Below are 22487 nucleotides of genomic sequence, written 5' to 3'. Positions count from 1 at the left end.
CAGATGATGGTATGTCAAAAACTTTTATATAAACTCCCCAAAATTATTGAGTGTATTATTACCACATGAAACGTAAAATATCTAGTGGTGCTTAGATCCACATAGAGTTTTAATGTCTTACATCATACTCAGTGTAAGTTAGAAAGTTTCCTACATTAAGATAGTCCTTAGACATAGGGACTACTATAGACATAGTAAAACATAGTTTCAGGTTCCAATACTATTGCTATCAAGTGTGATTTTATAACATTGTAACATTTTAAGATAGCTTAAATATGATGGATAAGATAATTCAGGGCACTGGACCAAAAAATGAAACTGTGATAAGACTATCAGCATACTTTCAGTTCATGAATGTATGTATATTTTGCTTATCAAGGATAATTTATGCTAAACACATGATGTAATTATACATAATTAACTATAGAGTAGGTTTAGAGGACGTGAGTGGGTTTCTACTTGATAGATTTAAGGTGTGTTATTGTGGGAATAAAGAAAAGCTAGTGCTTACGTCTAACTAAACTACAAAATGATTTTTCTGATTGTTCCTTCTACCAGTGGCCCCTTTCCCTTCTGTATTTATATATTGGCATGTGAATGTATAGTTTCTGTCAAACGAGTCATTAAAAATGGTGTTTACTGATCAAATAGACACGTTAACCTCACTACTGCCACCCACACATATGCACCGAACATACAGTAAATATGAGCACAGACCTTTTAGAGGTGTTACAGCATTAGAAAATTTGCCCATTCTTCCTTTAATGAGAATATGTCACCCTAATGACCATAACCATTCATAATTCTTAATAGGTTTTATAAATACTATGCCAAATATAGTGTTAGTAATAGGATAGCTAAAAACCTTCATATTTGCTTTTATTGAGGGCAATCATGATTTCTATCAGTTTATCTTAATTTTCTGTCATCTGTGTTTTCTGGAAATGAATACTAATAATGCATCTCTACACATTTATTTGTGGTTTGGCTTTTCTAATGATTGACTCAATGAAATAAATCATTTCTAATGAAGCAATTCAAGAGATGACAAATGAACATATTAATTAAATGGAAATTCATCTAACTTTATTTTATTTTTTAAAAGATTTTATTTATTCATGAGAGACAGAGAGAGAGAGAGAGAGAGAGAGAGAAGGAAACAGACTCCGATGTGGGACTCAATCCCGGGACTGGATCCCAGGACTCCAGGATCACACCCTGGGCCCAAGGCAGGTGCTAAACTACTGAGCCACCCAGGGATCCCCTTCATCTAACTTTAAATTAAATTACTTGTCCAATTAACAGGTTTTTTTTTTTTTTGACAAACTTTAACATCAGCATTTACTTCTTTGTTTACATTTACGATTATGAATTGTTCTGTGGCAAACTAAAAGTAAATACCTTGTTATATCCCTGAAAGAATTAAGCAAAATACTCACTGTGTATTTTCTTCCTATGGCATGCTATCTACGGATGGATAATGAGGAAAGCAAACCAGTCTGTCTTGTCTGGGAGATACCTCACGATAATTATTTAATTCAAGTGCCAACTAGAACAACCTGGAATCTTTTTTTGAAACAAGGTGAGGTATAAACACAAATAAGCTTTTTAAAGGCCAAACTGCAGACTTTGGCAACTTTCAGACTACTGTTGACTTCCTGATACAGATTCAAAATATGGGAAATTGCTAAATCCATTTCTTAGTATAATCTAAAAATTGATTCTAGACTTAAATTGAAATCATTTTCTTCTCTGGCCTCGGTTGAAATTTGGAGAGGCTTTCCTTAATATTTTCATAATAAAAACTCATCTGGTTTTATATGAGATCAGGGATTCAGAGGGATTTCTTTATTATAGTTAAATTTATTTCATATGGGAGGGGGTTGATATTTTCCTCTCATTACAAAATTGTAGAGAATGAGTTGAATTCAGGAAAACATAAGAATTTCCTCTCAGCTATTTCTGTCACATTCTTCGCCTATGTCCTCCCTTCCCCCAGCTTTAGCTCCTTAGTGGGTAAAATACTTCACAAAGTTGTGTTTGCAGTTTTCAAAGTGACTTCTTGGAAGTGAAATTTGCACCAACCTTTTTTTTTTTTTTTTAAATCCCCAGTTGTTAAGCGCTACATTTTCACTTTTGATAAAACAGGTTAGCTTATAAACACCTGCAACTGAAAAAAAAAAAAAAAAAAAAAACCCACCACCACCACCAACAAAAACAAAGGCCTGCAACTTTGGCAGATATTTTAAGGCAAGGAGTAGTTGCAAAATGTTCAGAAGTCCTCCTGAAGCGAAGACAGAAGCCGCCCATGGTTGAGGCCCCCTTTTTCTCTTCTAAAAAAAAAAAAAAAAAAATATATATATATATACACACACACACACACACACACACATATATATATATTCTGAGACACATGTCCTCTCGTGCAGGTTGCTCTTTTGCTGGGTTAGAATTGCAAGCCCTCGGACGCCAGGCTGAGTGGTATCACTGTTCACAATCACAGCCAGAAGGTATCTGGGGATCTCAGTCCCAGAGCAGAAGTAACCGGTCTGGGTGCCCGCGTAGGGTGACGATGGGTGGCTGCGCGGGGAGGCCTGCGACCAGGGCGAAACTTAAAGCAGGACCCGGCGGGCGGGGGAGGGCGTCCCTGCGAGGGCACAGTGCAGGGTTTTCCGAGTCCGGGTGGTGGGGGGGGGGGGTGTTGGGGGGAGAGGGTGACCTTTGACCTTCCAAAGGACCTTTATTTGGGAAACTCTATAAACAGCGTCGGCCTTGAAAGGCGAGGTGGGAGGTTGGGAAAGTGTCTGCTGGACGAGGTCCCGGGAGGCGTTCGGGGCGGCGGGAGTCGGCTGGGCTGGGGGGCGGCCGGCCCCGGGGCTGCTCCCGCGGGAAGGCGGGCGGGGGAAGGGCCGCGGGGCAGCGCGGGGCCGGGCGCGGGCGTCCGTGTGTGCGTGGAGGGCTCCGCGGGCCGGCGCCGGCGCTTCCCGCTCCCGGGAGCCCCGCGCCCGCCCCCGCGCCCCCCCGCGCCCCCCCCGCCCCGGCCCGGGCCGCGGCCCTCCCGCCCCGGCGGAGGCGCCTGCGCGGTGGATTGTGGGCCGGGGGCTGCGGCGGCCTCCGGCGGCCTCCGGCGCGCTGTCCGGGACCCGGCCGGGCCGAGGGGGCCGCGGGCCGAGGGCGAGCGGCGGAGCAGGCGGCGGGCGCGCCGGGGGCGGTGGTCGCGGCGCGGCGGCGGCTCCTCCGGAGGCCGGGGATGTGGGAGAGGCGGTGGCGGCAGCGGCGGAGGCGGCGCTGCGGACCCGGGGGAAACTGCTGGCTGACAGGACACCCGGGAGAGACGTGAGGGAGCCGCCGCGGCCGCCTCTCACCCGCGACGGAGCAGCGCTCGGGGGCGCGGCCCTGTGCTCCCCCGGCTGACGGGCCCGCCGGCGCGGCGCGGCGCGGGGCGGGGGCGGGAGGCCGGGCTCGGGCTCGGGCCCGGCGGGGCTCCGGGCGGCGGCGGCCGCGGAGCAGCCTCGGCGCGAGCGGAGGGCTGGAGGCGGCGGCGATGCGCTAGGCCGCGCTCTGGGGCGGCTGCCCGGGCCCCGCAGGTAGGTGGCGGCCCCCCGCGCGGCGCCCCCCGCCCCGGCTCCCGCGGGGGGACGGCCCGAGACCCCACCCCCTCGTCCCCCCGGCCGCGGCCGAAAGAGTTTCGGTCGCAACTGACGGGCGCCGGAGCTTCCATTCCGCCCTCGCTCCCCCCCTTCCTCCTCCTCCTCCTCCTCCTCCTCCTCGCCGCCGCTCTGGGCTCGGGCCGGGCGGCCGTGCTCCCCCCCTCAGGTCGGGCGGTCGGCGGCCGACCTCGCCGCGACCCCCCCCCCCCCCGCGCCCCTCTCTGGGATCCGGGCTGGAACTTCCGCCGCCCCCAAACTTTCCCTTTCTTGTTCCAGCCCGGCCCTTGCTTAACCCCCCCTTTGGAGGCTGCTGGAATAATTTACATGTAAAAAAAAAATTTTTTTTTTTTAAATCGTTTTTCTAAGGAAGAAAAGCAAGGCGAACCTCCCCCTCCCCCCCCCCCCCCCCATAACTCGGTGTTTCTGCAGTTTGGCCATCAGTTCGCCATCATTTGTTCAGTAATTGATTTTCTTCAGTTCTGCTTCTTTCCATCTGGGCATCGGTACAAAAAGCAGGCCTCCTCCCCTGCCTGCTCCCGTCGTGGACGGGAGAACTTTCGGGGGCCCATTATTATAATAAACCACTTGCTCGGCCCGTGTGTAGCGCGCAGGGTGGTTATTTTTAGAATTTTGACGGGCCCCGGGGTTGCAAGTTTTGTTTCAATTCACTTTTAACCAGCTTTATTTATTTGTTTATTTAGGCCTTTATTGAGTGAGGCTCTCCTTACTTTCGAAGAATTAAATTGTGTGGTTCCCCCCCCCCTTTTTTTTTTTTTGTTTCGTGTTGTTTTTAATTGCCTCTGTGTTTGATTTCTCAAACCCCAGGGCAGTCTTGATAGTAAATGCTTACAAGGCAGATGATATCCTGATACAGCGTGCTGAGAAACGCGTTTTGGTGGCAACTTGAACTGCAGACTTTGATAGACGTTCAGGTGGACTTTTATAAATCTGGTGGAGAGTTCTGATTGGAAAAAGTACTTAGGGAGCCTTGATTTCTAAGCAGTTGTGGTGGAACAGACGAATGATGGGATTTGACTGTATCTCAGAGCCTTATTTCCTAGAAATGGGTATTACTTGGTGGTTCCTTTTTTTTCTTTTTTTTACTTACTTGGTGGTTCCTAGTGGTCATCATTGCTGATGATAGGTTTTGGTAAAAATGACCAATAGATGCAGGTTTTGGGTGATTGATAGTTGTGATCTGGGGGGTTAGATGTTTGCAGTTTTACTGTGATCTCGGCTGTTTTTAAATTTTGCTGATAACTTCAGAGTTCTTTCCCAGGACAGACATTATACAGTCTGAGGATTGTTTTTTTCAAAGGGAGTGAAAAATGTTGTAAGGGTTTTCTTTGTAAAGAATGCATCATAGAACTATAAAGACTTTGCATATTTTGTTGACTATACTCCTGTATTTTGCTGTTGTAGAGGTGTTGTTCCTCTAGCATTTGGCTTTCTGCAGTGTTCTTTGTTGTTTTTCGATTATCCAAAGTTTACTGGGAAAAGATGATTAAATTTTTGTATGCTTTCCGGAAAAGTTAAAATTTATCCAGTTTTTATGTCAGAATTATAATCAGATCTTACATAACTCATGAAACGGCAAAGTTTGCAGAATTTGTTCTTAATCACATTCCTTTTCCTATCAATGGAAGTTGAGTGCAATTTTTTCCTGCTTTAGCTTTTTACAAACAACTTTGAAGCACACTCACTTAAAATGTAAAATTAAATGATTTCTAGGATATTCACAGAGTTGTGAAACCATCATCCTAACCTAATTTTACCCGAAAAAGAAACCTATTCATTAACAGAACTCCCTTCATCTCCCCACCTGACCTCTGTCCTAGCAACCACTAATGTATTTTCCATCTTAATATTTGCTTATTGTGATTTATTCATGATGATATCAGCTCATAGCTTTTTGAGGCGTTTCTTTTAAAATCAACTTACATGTTTAAAATATTTTGAGTCAGAATAAGCAGCTGATCACTGGTGTTAATAATCCATGTTCTAAACAACTGATTATTTGGTTATATTCAGCATAAAGTATGGAGAAAGAAAAAAGTTAGCATGAATGATTTCAGTGATCTCAAGAGGTAGTCTGATTAGCTGGGAGTCAAGTAGAAGTTGGACTATTTTTGCCATTGAATATTAGGATATCAGGATTAGAAAAAAACCTTAAAGGTCATCAGCTTACTTCCTGCTTGCTTCACGAATAGATGGCAGGAACCATATGAAGAAATCTGGAGTGGAAGCCTGAATCTCTAGGATTGTGGCTTAAGACCCACAGTGTGGCCAAGTAAGGCAAGACATGGGGATTTGCTAGTTAGAATTGTTAGGTTCTCTTATGTGTGCATATGTTTGACATTTTACTAGCAGCGTTGGAGAAGAACTGGACATTTCCCCATTTGGGGTGGAGGATTGTGGGGAGACTAATGTATCCACATAGATGAAATCCATCTTAACAAAATTCTCTAAAAATGCTTTAACTTAAAGAAGGATGGCATATACTGTATATTATTTAGGTGTCTCCTTGTACTGTTATTGTTCTGTTTTTAAAAATTCAAATTTTAAAAACAAAATTAATTAAAAAAAAAAAAAACTAAGATTAACAAGGTTGGTTGTAGGCCTCCTTTTCCAAAGACCCACGGCCCTAACATCCAAACTAATGGTTCTCATACAGGGCGAATTTGCCCTCCAAGAGACATTTGGCGGTGTCTAGAAACGTTTTTCTTTTTTCAATGTCACAACTGAAGGTGGGGTGCCATTGTCATCTAGGCAGGAATGTTGCCAAACTTCACAATGCACCAGATATATCCTATGTCATCCCACCCTCCCCATTCAACAAAGAAGTATCCACCCAAATGGTGGTAGTATTGCTTTAAACCTGTGGTTTGCATTATTCCAGTAAGTGCCTGAACTAGTGTTCTCATCTCCCACCAGGTGGGAAAATAGGTCTCACTGAGTACTGTTTAGTACATTAGATTAACCCTTTAAGTCCTCCAACGACTCACTCTTTGAAGTGGAATAAAGTGGAAGGCGGTAAAGGGAGAAGTAGAAAGCAATCTAATTATGCACAATGCAGATATTCTTTAGTCTGTTTAGGTATCTCAAATTCTGAAGAAAAAATTTTTTTCCCTGAAAATGCAAAAGCCTTCTTTTACTGCAGATTTGAACTACTTTTGTGTTTTGAATTGTGAGTTACTGGTGCAAAGGTTTTTGAAATTGCAGTAGATATAGTAGTATTTTTTTTTTATATAGAAGGTTTTTGGTTTTGTTTTTCTGGTAGCTTCAAATGCCAAAAGAGAGAAGTAGTAAACTAATTTTTTATGAATTACTAATGTACATTGTGAATGTCCAACAAGATTCGGAGCTCATATATGAATTGCAACTTTTTTTTCTCATTCTTGTAGGCCCCAATTTTGACTCATTTAGTTTGGTTTTATTTTTCATTTAATTTGTTTTTAACAAGCTTAGTTTAGTGATGAAAGAAAAAAAGACTGACAGTTGGGGGTCACTTTTGCTACTTACCTGCCTTATTACTTAGATAAATTTATTATTCTCAGTCTTTCTGAGCCTTGATTAGACTCTCATCTATGAAATAGGAATAGTGATAATTCCTGTATTATAATGTGATTGTGAAAATTAAGTAAGGTAAGGTGTGTTTAGGTGCTACGTCAACTATAAAACACCGTGTAAGAATTAGTTCCTACACCTGGAACTAATATAATATGTTATTTGTCAATTATACCTAAATTTTAAAAAGTTACTTGTTTCAGAAGAATCAAATTAGAATAGGATATAGAGGGTACCAAAGTTAGGAATATAGACAGCAAGGCAGAGAACAGTGACTGCAGATAGTATCTCTAGAAAGAAGAGAGAAATTCTAAAAATATATTGGTAACAAACTAGTAAAAGAACCAGTATTATCACCAAAATTTCAAATTCTTCCCTATAAGAGCAAATTGACTTCTTTCAGTAGCACCTGAAAGTATCACTGTAAATACGGTATAATATGGGCAAATATAAGTTAACGAGAAAGGGTTACCCGTTTTTAAACTATGCTATTTGAAAAGTTATGAAAAATATATAATTCATTTCAGAATTAAAATTTTCAGTAGTGACATATTTGTACAAAAAGTTTTAGCCTTTTCAAGAGTAAGCTCTAGTTATCTGGATTAATTCCCTTGTTGGGAATAATTCTTTCTGACTTGTTTTATAATTAGGGGGTACTCTGCCCCTAGTAATTGCTCTTCAGATATGAGGCTTTAACTGAATAGAGTTTTAAAGTCTATTCACTGTAAGATCTTAATCTCTTTCTAGATTTGTTTCTTTTTCTGTTATTTTTCAACATCTTTTTGCACAAAACGAGATGCTTTGATTTTTCTACATGTCCAGTAGTCCATAGATGTGCTCTAGTGTTTAGAGTTGAATTAACTAAAAAACATGAAATGAATGGGGAAAAATGTAATCTCTTACAATTTTTTTAACTGGTCAGCTTTACAGTCATGCAAAATTAAGACTTGAAGAAACAGAACTGGAGCTATTGAATGAGATTTTTCGAGGGTAGTATTAGGTTAGAATAGTTGGAGACAGTATTAAGAAAACATTATGTGGCGATATTTGTTTTTTTGTTTTTATTGTAAACAAATTGGATTTAAGAAGGGAATTTTCATGGCAAAAAGTGTTACTGATTTGGAGAATTTTATAATCAAATAGTTGGCTTTTTGACTCACAGGAAGTTGGTGTTTGGGTATGAATATTGTGGTATGCATCACATTTTATGATATGGAGTGAATAAAGTAAAACTTTGAAATCATATAAATATGTCAAGAAAGGTAATGTCTTGTTGATGATGTTTCAGTTTGGCTAGACTGAGGGGTAGATTAGAACCAGGTTGTAAAAAAGTTTTTGGACTTGATAGATGTGTATCAAAGAATACTTAAGGAGAGGGGCCTAATCAGATCTGAATTTTAGAAAGATGATTCTAAAGTTGAGTGAGGTTAGGACCAATGAATGACTTTTGGTAGAAGATTCTCATAGCAGTTTAATCTGTAAATAAAATCCTGAACTAGATTACTGACAATTGGAATGGAGAGCAAGGGATGGGTATGTGATTAATTTTGGAGATAGAATCCATAGGACAGTCCACATTGGTATAGAAATTAAAGAATGTAGAGATCAGGGAGTCAAGTTGGCTCTAGGGTCTCTAATTTAGGAAACTAACAGATTATGTTGCCATTAACTGAGCTAGAGAAGGAGTAAACTTTTGGCAAGTGGAGTCAGATGAAGATAGTAAATAATGAATTTAAGTTTTGGATATATTCAGTTTTCATCTTTGAGACTTGTAGGTGAAGATGCCCAGTAGGCAGTTATAAATATGGTTCTAGGACACTGAAAAGAGGTTAGAACTGGAGAAAGATCTGGAATCTCTTTGGTTTTCTCTATCTCTACTACCGTTATCTGAGTTCAAGCTACTATCTTCTCCCACTGAGATTACTGCAAGTTTCCTGTCTGGACTCTTCTAGTCTTGGTCTTCTCCATTCCATTCTCTTTGCTATAATCAGTGATTTTTCTAAAGGGCAAATCTGATTATATCTCTTCTCATCATAAATTATTTCTGTGACTTTATCTTTAGGATGAAATTCGCATTCCCTATTCTTTTTTCTTTTTTTTTTAAGATTTTATTTATTTATTCATGACAGACACAGGGGGAGAGAGAGAGAGGCAGAGACACAGGCAGAGGGAGAAGCAGGCTCCATACAGGGAACCCGACGTGGGACTTGATCCTGGGTCTCCAGGATTGCGCCCTGGGCTCAAGGTGGCGCTAAACCACTGAGCCACCAGGGCTACCCCGCATTCCCTATTCTTTTAATAGATTTATAAATTCATTTAAGTTCTTTTCCCAATTTACCTCTCTAGCCTGTGACTCTCCCCAACTCCCTTCTTCCCCCAAATATATAATTTCCTCATTAAAAAAAAAAAGATTTTATTTAAGACAGAGCAAGTATATGTGCATGAGGAGGGGGAGAGCAGAGAGAGAGAGAGAGAGAGAGAGAGTCTCAAGCAGCTTCCACGCTGAGCCAGGAGCCTGACGTGGGGCTCAATCTCACAACCCTGAGATTATGACCTGTGTGAAAGTCAAGAGTCAGATGCTTAATTGACTGAGCCACTCAGGCACCCCTAATTTTCTCAGACATACTGAATTACTTCTGGTTTCTGGCAGAAGGCTCTTTTTTCCCCTCCAAGACTTTGCACATATATTCTCTATTCCTGGAGTATTCTTGTCACACACTTCCTCCCCATTTGTTTGGCTCATTTCTAATTATTGTCAGTTCTTGGTAAGCCTTCATTGATTCATTATTTTTATTGAAAAAATTTTAACCTACAGAAAAATCAAAAGAATAGTGGAGTGAGCACCTAATAGTGGAGTGAGTTTACATATATAAACCTCCCCCTCCCATACACATTTCCCTTTGCCAAATCTAAAAGCAGGCTGTAGATTTCTGATGCTTTACGCCTAAATACTTAAGCATACATTTCCCAATTATAGGGACTTTCTTTTACACAATCACAGTATTATTATGACACCTAAAAATATCAACAGTTACTCAATAACATTATTAAACATACAGTCCATACCTAAATTTCTCCATTTGTCCCCCCAAAATTTTTATGGCTTTTTTTTCTCTCTGCTAATGCAATATTCAGTCAGGGTTCATGCATTGCATCCGACTGGTATGCCTCTTTACCCCATCTGGACTGAGGCCCAGTGCCTCCTTCTCTTCTTTGGTTTATCCTTTGAAAAGTGAAGGCATTTGTGCTCGAGTATATTCCATATTCTGAATTAGTCTGTTTCTTCATGGTTAGATTCTGGTTAGATATTTCTGGCAAAAATATCATGTAGATAAAGTGTATTCCTACCACTTTATCACATCAGGAGGCACATAATGGCAGGCTGTCACCTTCTTGGTGATTCCAGCTTTGATCACTTGGTAAGGGTGGGAACTGATAGATCTCTCTACTATTTAATTAATAAATAATTGATAGGGTGATAATTTGTGGCCATGTAAATATCCTTTTCCTAATAGCCTTTTAGACCAGTGCTTTTACCATCCATTCCTTGCTTGAATCAGTCATTGCACTGGAGGATTACAAGATGATTTTTCTATTTTATGCTGTCTACTTTTATTGGCTTTTGAGGGCAGTGAGGTCAGATTAGATAAAGACTGAGAATAGGCAATTAAATTTGGAAATCAGGTCATTCCTCACCTTTTCCAGAGCCAAGTGAGTGGTGAAGTTGGAAGGTAGGTTGCTAAGGAGATAGATCAAAGAACGAATAGAGATTTGCCAGTGAAGGGGAGGCAAGAAGTAGTAGCCTGAGGAAATAGAGAGAAAGGACTTTATTTAGCACTTGTACTTTTTTTTTGGTGGGCTGATGAGATTGAAGATAGGAGAGTCAGGGAATAATTAATAGAATAGGGTCTCAGATGAAGTGGGAAGAAATGAGATTAGGAACTGCTGGTTAGGGGCTTAACTCTGGACAAGCGTAGCCACCTGTATTGTACCCCAGAAGTTAAGAGTTGTGAGGATTAGGTACAATTGGATATGGAGGGAAGAAGTTCTAGCTGAGGACCCTTTTTCTTTTGTTGTGAGGTAAAAACACAGTTACTTTTTGAGTGTGGGATTGATGAGGGTAAACTAGGGGACATGAGCAGAGTGATGGAGGTTATAAATACTGTGGGGATGGGGAAAGAGCAGTGTTTGAGGATAAATCAGTGAAAAGACTGCTGAGTAGGGCCTTATCTGAGGTTAGAATTTAAACATTTATAATCTGATGTTCCATATAAATTTTCTCTGGTGTTCTGCAGCCAGGAACGAAGCAAAGATAGATTGAAATTGGATGAGGGAGGACAGAATTGAACATGCAAGGGAGACTCTTGAAGTAATTGACGGAATAAATCCAACTGTCATTTTTGTTCTTAGGAATAGATTAAAATATAATTTCTTCTAGCACATATTTTTAAGGTAGGGTAAGTTATACAGATTTTATTTTAAATTTACTCTTCTTGTGTAGGCATTTTTGATATGTCTAATGGTTTACGTATTTAAGACATATATATTACCAGTAACTTTGAATGATATAGGGTTTATTTGCTAATCTTTGAATATGACACCAAGAACAGAATACTAACATTCTAATCTGATTGATTTTTGACAAAAATTTCACTAATAATATAGTCGTATCAATGGTCCCAAAAGGAGTAAGATAAAGCATCTAAGTTATATTTGGTTTCCATTGAAAAAAAATTTTTTTTATCACAGTTTGGTTTTATCATTCAATTATTGCCATTTAAAAATATTTAAATGTAGTATTATAAATAGTATTCTTTCTGTCTTTCTAGTCATGATTCTTTCTCATTGTTCCTTCTTGTCACTAAATTGAAAGTAAATGAGCAATGTCAGGAAGCACATGTATTCAATTTCCTACAGGACCCTGGGCCTTATAATATCAAATGAGAATGTAAAGAAAAGGCAAATAGTACAACTGTGTTCTTATGTTCTGGTTTTGACTTTGTTTTTATTTTCTGGGTTCACTTTAGCTTCTTCTGTGCTCCTTTAATACCCAAAATAAGTAGACAAGTACTTATTTATGTGGCAGCCTTAATTTGTGGGTATTTCTTGAAAGCCCAGATGTTTATGTTTAAATTTTAGCTTTATTATTGAGATCTTTGTGATAAATAATTTAAAAGTTTTTAAGTACTTAAAAATTATAATTAAACTAGATTTTGTCAGGTGATGAATCTTGAATGGTGTAGAAGTATATTGCTATTTGTGTGTAGGTTGTATCAAGGAAGCCTATCTATAACATTTACCAGAAGTTGGCTCTTAAAATTCCAAAAGTATTTTGAAAAGTGCTTCTTAGAATGTGAGGTATTTGAGGTATCTTAAATTACTGATTTAAAAAATAGTCTCGACTGATTTCTGTCAAATTGATCTTTGGTAGGATATTACAGTATGGCTTTTTCCCTTGCATGTATTAGTATATCAGTTTGCCATTATTTGTTCGTTTGCTTTAAAAAAAAAAAAAAAGAATTGAGTATTGACTTTTTTTCTTTTTTACTAAACTCAAACCCAGAATTGTATCACAAAATGTGACAGAGCTAGAGCTCTGTCTCTACACCATATTGCTATTATGTAAAATGGCAATATGTGTAGAAAAGTGTAAAAATTTCCCACTTTATATCTTCTCAAATTATAAATACATATGTTATAAAAGCTCACTAATGAGTTATTTAATTACTTGGGGGTATCTGGGTGGCCCAGTTGGCTAAGTTTCTGACTTAAGCTGGGGTCATGATCTCTGGGTCTTGGGATCAAGCCTCACCCATATTGGTGTTCATACTTAACCCACTACCTGCCACAGGCCCTGTGCAGGGTGGGGAGCATGCTCAGCAGGGAGTCTGCTTCTCCCTCTCTCTCTCTCTGCCTCTCCCCCTGCTTTGTGCATGCTCTCTTTCATATAAATAAATAAAATCTTTTTAAAAAGTTCATTAATTACTTAAAATTCAGAACATATTTCCTGTTGAAAGTATTAAAATGATGGCTCACAGTAGCCAAGTTGCAGCTCAAGAGTTATCCCTTTGCTAAGAAAAATAATAGTAGATTATACTGATGAAAATTTATCTTTCTCCTTAAGGAGCAGTTTTCTAGCCACCCAGGTCTTATAAAATTCTTTGAACCTAAAACTGTCCTAAAAAAAATCAATTCTTATTTGATCTCAGGGTTGTGAGTTTGAGCCCCACATTGGGTGTAGAGATTACTTAAATAAATTAAAAAAAGTTGAAGTCAAGTCTTAAAAAAATCTTATCATAGTTAGATGATTATTATTGCTACCATTTCTTTTTCATATAAGATGGACATAAATATTTGTTAGTGTAAATAATTGTTATTGGATCTGATGAGAAAAAGAAGAGAGGAAAATACTGGATGTCTGAAATGGATGAGAGGCAATATAGTGAAATAATTTAGATTTTGGTTTTTTGGAGAGGAAATATGGTGTAGAGACAGGCATGGAATTTAGAATCAGAAGATCTGAGTGCAAATCCCATCTTCACAATTAATTAGCTAAATAATCTGAAACCAAATTTCTTTTGAACCTGTTTCTTCATCCACATAATGCGGATCACTGATTCATTCAGACATGTTTTTTTAGATTGTTAGACAAACAAAATAATCAGAATGAAAACAAGCAATTATGAAATGTATTGTGTTTAGTCAAATATTAGTAATAATGTAATTCTCCTTTCTGTTGCTTCCCTCTCCCTTGCCATCTTTCCTTCTTTCACTGATAACATGTTTTTACTCTTAACCTTAGGACTTTAGAACTTGGGTGGGAGTGTACCCAAGTCTCAACTGATTCCACTCCCCGCCCGCTATAAGGGAATTAGAGAAGTGGGATGGAGTGCACTTTTTCTGTTACCGCCTTGCTAATTTTCTCACTGTTGCCTGACAGAGTCCTGTCTTTCTCGAGGTAGGGCATAGTGTGAGGTGCCTCACAGTCCCTAGGTGTCATTATTCTCTCTCTGCCTTCACTGCCATACCCCTAATCCCCATGTATATCTAACTCTTCTTTCTCTCTCCATTTTCTCTCTCCAGTACCTTTTCTTATCCCTTCAGTTGGTTTCTTGCTGTTTGCCTACAGATATACTCAGGTCTCCTTTGGCTAAAAAAATTCTTGCTCAAATCTTAGTCACTTCTTTCACCACCAAAGAGATGTTGATCTTGTTGCCTTTATTACTTCATCACTTAATTAACCTTTTGAGGTACAGCTTCTGTCCTAACCACTGTCCTAATACTGTTCTAAATCAGTAACCTCCTTGACTTCTCTCTCTGGATCTTGTTGACACTACTGTTCACACTTTTTTTTTTAAATTTTTTTAATTTTTTTTTTATTTTTTTAATATTTCTTTTTTTTTTTTAAATTTATTTATGATAGTCACACAGAGAGAAAGAGAGAGGCAGAGACACAGGCAGTGGGAGAAGCAGGCTCCATGCACTGGGAGCCTGACGTGGGATTCGATCCCGGGTCTCCAGGATCGCGCCCTGGGCCAAAGGCAGGTGCCAAACCGCTGCACCACCAAGGGATCCCCTGTTCACACTTTCCTCCTGGACACTTCTCCCTTGCTTCTGTAAGGATGGGTATTTCTGACTTCTTTCTTCCATTCCCTGTAAATGTATTTGCCTTACCCCTTTCTCTGAGCTCTTATTAGCCGCTACCTACCCCCCCCCCCCCCACTTTTTGCACTTTCTCGTTGTGTATTACTTTCCTGTGACTAGAAGTATTCTCTTTTATTCCTGCAATGTAATTGAACTGGGAAAAGCGATTGAAAATTCAGGGAGGCAGGATTCTGTACGCTACAGGAGAGAATTTTTTTTCCTAAAGCAATTATAGTTGTACAGTAATAATCTGCTTTCGAAGAAGTCCGTTCTCCACTATTAAAGGTTTTCAAATGGAGACCAAAAAAGGACCCTTGTAGAAAGGACTCATTAATTAGGTAGAAAGTTGAGCCAGATGTTCTTTTAAAGTCCCTCCCTGGGGCACCTGGATGGCTCAGTTGGTTAAGCATCTGCCTTCTGCTCACATCATGATCCCAGGGTCCTAGGATCGAACCCTGTGTTGGGCTCCCTGCTCAGTGGGGAATCTGCTTCTCCCTCTGCTCCCTCCCTGCCTATGCTCTCTGTTGCTATTTCTGTCTCTCTGTCTCTCTCAAATAAATAAATAAAATCTTTTTTAAAAAAGTCCCCTCCAACTCAGAGATTACAATTTTTATCTGCTCCCATGGATTCAACTTTGACCTTTATTCAGATGTTTTCTAAATCATCTGCCTCTGCCTTCCCTCCCTCATCCTTTCTCTCTCACATAGTATTTGTCATCAAACTTGCTTCTCTTCTAGGCCACCTATTTTCTAGTTTCAACATCATTTTCCAGTATTCTTTTTTCTCTCCTTTTATGAGTATGGCTTTGAGGACGACTGTTCTATTCTTGGGCTACTTTGTTGATAGTAAATTATATGTGCCTGGGGATCCCTGGGTGGCTCAGCGGTTTAGTGCCTGCCTTCAGCCCAGGGCGTGATCCTGGAGTCCCAGGATTGAATCCCACATCGGGCTCCCTGCATGGAACCTGCTTCTCCCTCTGCCTGTGTCTCTGCCTCTCTCTCTCTCTCTCTCTCTCTCTCTCATGAATAAATAAAATCTTAAAAAAAATTATATGTGCCTATATAACTTCGTTGCCTCCTCTCTCTACAAACTAGGAGCACTCAAGCAAAGGACACTAATAGAGGAGGCTCAGGAACCTAAGGTTTAAATTGATTTTAAAACTTTCTATGGCCCAGTCCAAATGTTAACACTTAAGATGTTGATAATAGTAAATAGTAGTAGTTGCAGTTTTTTTTATTGAATGTCTACTATGTGCCAAGTATTGTGCGATGAGTTTACATAGGTTATGTAAGTTATATTTAAGTTTTACAACATTCCTATGAGAAAGATACCATTGCTGTCCCATTTACAAATAAGGAAACTGAGACTTGGGAAGGTAAGAAAGTTGTCAAGGTCACACAACTAATAAGTGTTCGATATCTAATTCACTTTATGGCCAATTTTCTTAAGTATACTTTATATACTGTGTTACAAGAATGTAGAGACTCTAGAATAAAATTTTAGAAAGTCAGGTAATGTCCTACAAACAAGATAATGTTGACTTCGTATGTTTTTAGATAGGACATTGTTAGTGGCTTATTTGTGCTTATTACCTCTTTATCCCTGATATTCATTCCTTTGTTCATCCATTCATTGAACTTTTTAAAAATTTAATTTAATTAAAAAATTTAAAAAAGATTTTATTTATTTATTCATGAGAGACACAGAGGAGGAAAGAAGCAGAGACACAGGCAGAGGGAGAAGTAGGCTCTATGCGGGTCTCCTGATGTGGGATTTGATTCTGGGACTCCAGGGTCACGCCCTGAGCTGAAGGCAGACACTTAACCACTGAGCCACCCAGGCGTCCCTTGAACTTTTTAAAAATTTTTAATTAATTTAATTAATTGAGAGAGAGAGAGAAAGCAGGAGCAGAGGGAGGGGCAAAGGGAGAGGAAGAAGCGGACTCCCTGCTGAGCAGGGAGCCCAGTGCTGGACTCCATCCAGGGACCCCTGGTTTATGACCTGAGTTGAACGCAGATGCTTGACTAACTGAGCCACCCAGGCATCCCTATTCATTGAAGTTTCATGCATTTTAACAATTGCTTAGACTTTGCTAAATGTGGTATAGGAAAGTGAATGAAGCAAGTATAGGTTTTCAGTATAGTGAGGGAGACAGAAGATTAACAGGTAAATAATTGGTTATAATTCAAACAAATACTACAAAGATCACAAAGTGTCATGCTAGTGAGGACCAGTGGAAAGGAAGGGAGAGGATGTGCTTAGATACAGTGGTCAGGAGAGGCTTGTTATGCCACTAAGCAGATAATGTTTTGTTGTATACCTTTTCATATATTATGTGTATCTAGAGAGAGCTATGTAGTTTTTATATCAAATGGGATTTTACTATTATTATTTTACTATTTTGTTCTGTTGTGTAATCTCATAATTGAGTCTCTTGAAAGTATAGTCTTTGTTTCTTAATCTCCCTACCAATTCCACTTCAGCTTTTTTTTTTTTTTTTTTTTTCCTTTCAGGATTTGATTTAAATTCAAGTTAATTCACATATAGTGTAGTGTTAATATCAGGGGTAGAATTTAGTGATTCATCCGTTGCATATAACACCCAGTGCTCATTACATCAAGTGCCCTCCTTAATGCCCATCACCCAGTTACCCCACTTCCTCTCCACCAACCCTCAGTTTGTCCCTATATTTAAAAGTCTCTTACGGTTTGCCTCCCTCTTTGTCTTATTTTCATTATCCTTCCCTTCCCCTATGTTTGTTCATCTGTTTTGTTTCTTAAATTCTACATATGAGTGAAATCATAGGGTATTTGTCTTTCTCTGACTTATTTTGCTTAACATAATACCTTCTGGTTCCATCCACGTCATTGCAGATGGCATGGCAAGATTTCATTCTTTTTGATGGCTGAGTAATATCCTAGTATGTGTGTGAGTGAGACATCTTCTTTATCTGTTCATCAGTTGATGGACATTTGGGCTCTTCCCATGTTTTGGCTATAGTGGACATTGCTGCTATAAACATTAGGGTGCATATACCCCTTTGAATAACTGTGATTGTATCCTTTGGGTAAACACCTAGTAGTGCAATTGCTGGGTTGTAGGGTAGTTCTATTTTTAACTTTTTGAGGAACCTCCATGCTGTTTTCTAGAGTGGCTGTACCAGTTTGCATTCTCACTAACAGTGTAAGAGGGTTCCCCTTTCTCCTTACCCTTGCCAACATCTGTTGTTTCCTGAGTGGTTAATTTTAGTCATTCTGACTGGTGTGAAGTGGTATCTCCTTGTTTTGATTTGTATTTCCCTGATAGTGATATTGAGCATTTTTTCATGTGTTTGTTTGCTATTTGTATGTCTTCTTCGGGAAAATATCTATTCATGTCTTCTGCCCTTTGCTTAACTGGACTCCTTTTTTGGGGGCGTTGAATTTGATAAGTTTTTTATAGATTTTAGATACTAGGCCTTCATCTGATATGTCACTTGCAAATATCTTCTCCCATTCCATGGGTTACCTTTTAGTTTTGTTGATTGTTTCCTTTGCTGTTGAAGTTTTCTATCTTGATGAAGTCCCAATAATTCATTTTGCTTCCCTTGCCTTTAAAGATTTTATTTATTTATTCATGAGACAGAGAGAGAGAGAGAGAGAGAGAGAGAGACAGCAGAGACACAGGAAGAGGGAGAAGCAGGCTCCATGCAGGGAGCCCAATGTGGGACTCAATCCCGGGTCCCCAGGATCATGCCCCAGACTGAAGGCAGCGCTAAACCACTGGGCCATCCGGGCTGGCCTTCCCTTGCCTTTAAAAACATCTAGTAAGAGGTTGCTGTGGCTGAGGTCCAAAAGGTTGCTGCCTGTGTTCTCTAGGATTTTGATGAATTCCTGTCTCACATTCAGGTCTTTCATTTTGAATTTGTTTTTGTATATGATGTAAGAAACTGGTCCAGTTTCTTCTTTCTGCATGTTGCTGTCCAATTTTTTTCCAACACCATGTGTTGAAGAGAATGCCTTTTTTCCATTGGATATTCTTTTCTACTTTGTCGAGGATTAGTTGACCATATAATTGTGGGTTCTACTCCAACATCTGCAGTCTGGCCTCCACACCCACTGTTGGACTTGATATTGTTTCTGATGTGACTGGTCACTGCCTAATTGCCAAATCTAAACGATGTTTTTTTTTTTTCCCCTTTTATTTGTGAATTCTGAATTGATTTTTCTCTCACTTTCTTGGATGTTTCTTCTTTATCACAAACTTTTCCTACATTTTTTTTTACAGATCTTATTTATTTTGAGAGAGAGAGAGAGAGAGAGAAACAAAAAACAAAGAGCACGCGAGGGCGGGGGGTGGGGGGCAGAGGCAAAGGGAGAGCCCATGTGTCTAGCCTAACTTGGGGCTTGATCTCACAACCCTGAGACCACAACCCCAGCTGAAATCAAAGAGTTTGACGCCTAACCGACTGAGCTACCCAGGTGCTCTGCTGTTTCAGGATTTATTTATTTATTTATGGAAGAGAGCATGCACGTGTGCACACACGTGTGGTAGGGAGGGCAGAGAGGGAGAAAGGCAGAGTCTGCTGAGCACAGAGCCCTACTTGGGGATCAATCTCACAACCCTGAGATCATGACGTAATCCAAAATTAAGAGTCAGATGCTTAACCAACCAAGCCATCCAGGTGCCCCTATATCTCTCATTTCTTTCTTAAGAAATGTTTAAATCCTCTTAGATTCTGTTCTTGGCCCTCCATACTGATAATCTCCTAGAGTGATGGATTAAAGTTTATAATGATTTACCAGTCTTGTGGATCAAGTCCAAAGTCCTGTGTAAGGTTTCACCCAGCTTAAGGATTATTCATTTCTTTTATCTAAGGAAAAAAAGAAATGAACCTTTATTAATATTTATTTTAAGAATTGATACTAGTACCTTCAATCAGTCCATATGTTAATTTATCTGATGATTATCTTTATTTTAACTGGTGGCTCTCAGCTGGGGTGATTTTATCCTCTCCCCTCTTTTCCCCCACCCCAGGATGTTTGACTTTGTCCGGATACATATTTGGTTGTCATAACTTTGTGTGGAGAAGGAGGAGAGGGTGCTATCGGCATCAAGTGGATAGAGGCCAGGGATACATCTAAAGATCCTACAATGTATAGGGGGACAACACTCAATAACAAAGAATTATTCAGCTCAAAGTCTTAATGATGCCATGGTTGAGAAACCATGCTTTAACTGGATTTTAGCATTTCCTTTAATTATGAGTGTAGGTAATCCTTCACAGGGGTATTAGTACTACCTGTAACTTTGTCATTGGTAGAAATTTCAACTATTTTCATGTTGCATTAATTTGTTACAGGTACCTTGAAATATTTCATTTATTGCTTAGAAATTAAGATAGGTTTGCATTAATTGAGAAGCAAAAATTACTATATATTGTATTTAAAAAATTTATCTCAGTATAGTTGTCCATTGTAATCCAATGTATTTTATACATTACAGACATTATTCTGGGAAGGGGTCTGTAGACTTCACCAGATTGCCAAGGAATCCTCAGGGCAGAAAAGCTTAACCCCTGGTTTAGAGGCTTAATTAGATTGGGTTAAGCATTTTTGGTGAGACATGCTTCATGGGTGATCACGTTTATAATTTCATGAATCACTTAATATTAAGTTGTTTTACTGTTATTAATGATGCCAAGTTTGATGACTTAGTTAAGGTAGTGACAGCCAGATACTAAAGATTCATTCCTGGGGATCCCTGAGTGGCTTAGCGGTTGAGCTCCTGCCTTCGGCCCAGGGGGTGATCTTGGAGTCCTGAGATCAAGTCCTGGGATTGAGTCCCACATCAGGCTCCCTGCATGGAGCCTGCTTCTCTCTCTGCCTGTGTCTCTGCCTCTCTCTCTATCTCTCTCTGTCTCTCATGAATAAATAAATAAAATCTTAAAAAAAAAAAAAAGATTCATTCTCCCTTTGCATTGCTAAGTAATCTGTGGGGGGTAACACTTTGGCACTAGGTGAGTTTTCTGTTTCTGAACAACTTTTCACCTAATAACTTTAGCATATGTTGATGATCTTTGCCTCAATTAGTTTTTACATTGGGATTACAAAATCATGATTTTCTCATTCAATTATTCTTTCTACATTTATTACTGGCTTTCTTCTGCAAAGAAGAACTTCCCTTTCTTTAATCCCACTCCAGTCCCTTTTCCTCATCTCTTTGTTTTCCCCTAAATATCACTCTGTATTCATTATTTTTTATTTATCCAGTAGATTATGCTCAGGTAGCTTTCTTTCTTTTTTTTTTTTTTTTGCTCAGATTTTCCCCCATGTGGCCAGTGGGAGCCTCTTTAACTTGGTCCTTTGTTCTTTTGACAATTCTTCTGGTCTGTCTTTGAGCATTTACTTGCTTTCTGACACAAGAGTTCCCAAGGATCAACATGTTCTTTCTTTGCTCCAGGTCTGGACTCAGGTATTTCTTCAATGAACCATGGTTTCTTTGTGGGGATAGGTATACTTTTCACTTGTTCCTTGAACCTAGGGTATTCTACGTTCAGGGAACAGCCTAAAACAAACATTTTTCCGTATAAATTAATGGTAACCGTTTCTTCACTTTACACCATTTTAGTTTTACAAAAGATTTCATAAGTATTCTACTTATCATCTCATACCCATGCTCTTATCTATTCACTAAAGGATTATGAGAAACTGTCTAACATTTCTCTTCTGATCTCTTCTACACACCACCCATTTCATTCATCTTTAAAGTATTCATTATATACTATTTGTGCGCCAGGAACTGCTTTAGGCACATAGAATACATAGGAAAATGGAAACATCAAGAAGTTCATAGTCTAATAGAGAAGACCTATATAAAGACCAAAATTTCAGTATGATTATTGCAAAAAATAGAAATACATAAACGGTGACTAAATGTGAGAAACCAAAGAAGGATTCAAGATAACAGTTGAGTATGGTATTGTTAAAATTATGAAAAGATGATCAGATGAAGAATGGTAGAGTGATTTATAGATTCTTATTATGGGACGACTGATTACATGCCAAATGTGTTTCTAGTTGTTACAAGTGAAGGTATTGGAAATCATAGGTTACCTGCATTTGGTTCTTAGAGCTTTCCTTTTCCCTGTATTCTGTATTTTTTGTTTTTATTTTTGCTATTTTTTTTTTTCTGGATAGACTATTCTTAGAGAAACTTTCTTACTAAGATGCCTTATTATTTTTGTTCTTTAGCCTTTCAAGGAAAGATTTTTTTTTTTTTTTTTTTTTTTTTTTGCTGAAGTTAGAGGCCATGGGGATTTGCTGTATTTGTTATGCATCCATGCCTTATGAATAAACCCATAATGTTTTTTAAACAATGATTGCACATACCAAGTAGCTACCATATTTATGTGGTCATTAATACAAATTTTAGTTCTTACTGTGGGGAAATCTTAACTCAGGATAGTTGAAGGAAATGGAGAGTCACATGGTTTAAAATTGGGACTCACCTATGTAGACAGTCCCCTAATTTTACATAATCTCTTTATAGCTAGAGATTTTCCCTCTTTTCCTAAGAATTAGGAGAGGTGTAGGAAAAAACAGAAAATCTGCATGTTTCCCAATTCAAAATTTTTAATGAGTAAAT

At 39.3% G+C, this 22487-nt stretch overlaps 1 protein-coding gene across 5 annotated transcripts in view; it reads left to right on the top strand.

Annotated features, from left to right (window-relative positions):
• Positions 1-1428: 1428 nt before the first annotated feature.
• The window catches only part of VPS54 (VPS54 subunit of GARP complex), a 78250-nt gene continuing 57191 nt past the window's right edge, over positions 1429-22487 (top strand). For 2 of the 5 annotated variants that reach the window (XM_077915617.1, XM_077915615.1), the window contains exons 1-2: positions 1429-1582; positions 2430-2510. The gene's annotated coding sequence lies outside the window, so the exon portion shown is untranslated. Of the gene's footprint in view, positions 1583-2429; positions 2511-3450; positions 3588-22487 lie in introns of those variants that run through there. The other 3 variants (XM_077915618.1, XM_077915616.1, XM_077915614.1) reach the window with 3 other exon arrangements.

The sequence above is a fragment of the Canis aureus genome, chromosome 11, assembly GCF_053574225.1.
Source record: "Canis aureus isolate CA01 chromosome 11, VMU_Caureus_v.1.0, whole genome shotgun sequence".
Lineage (NCBI taxonomy): Eukaryota > Metazoa > Chordata > Mammalia > Carnivora > Canidae > Canis > Canis aureus.
This window is presented reverse-complemented; position numbering and strand designations above follow the sequence as displayed.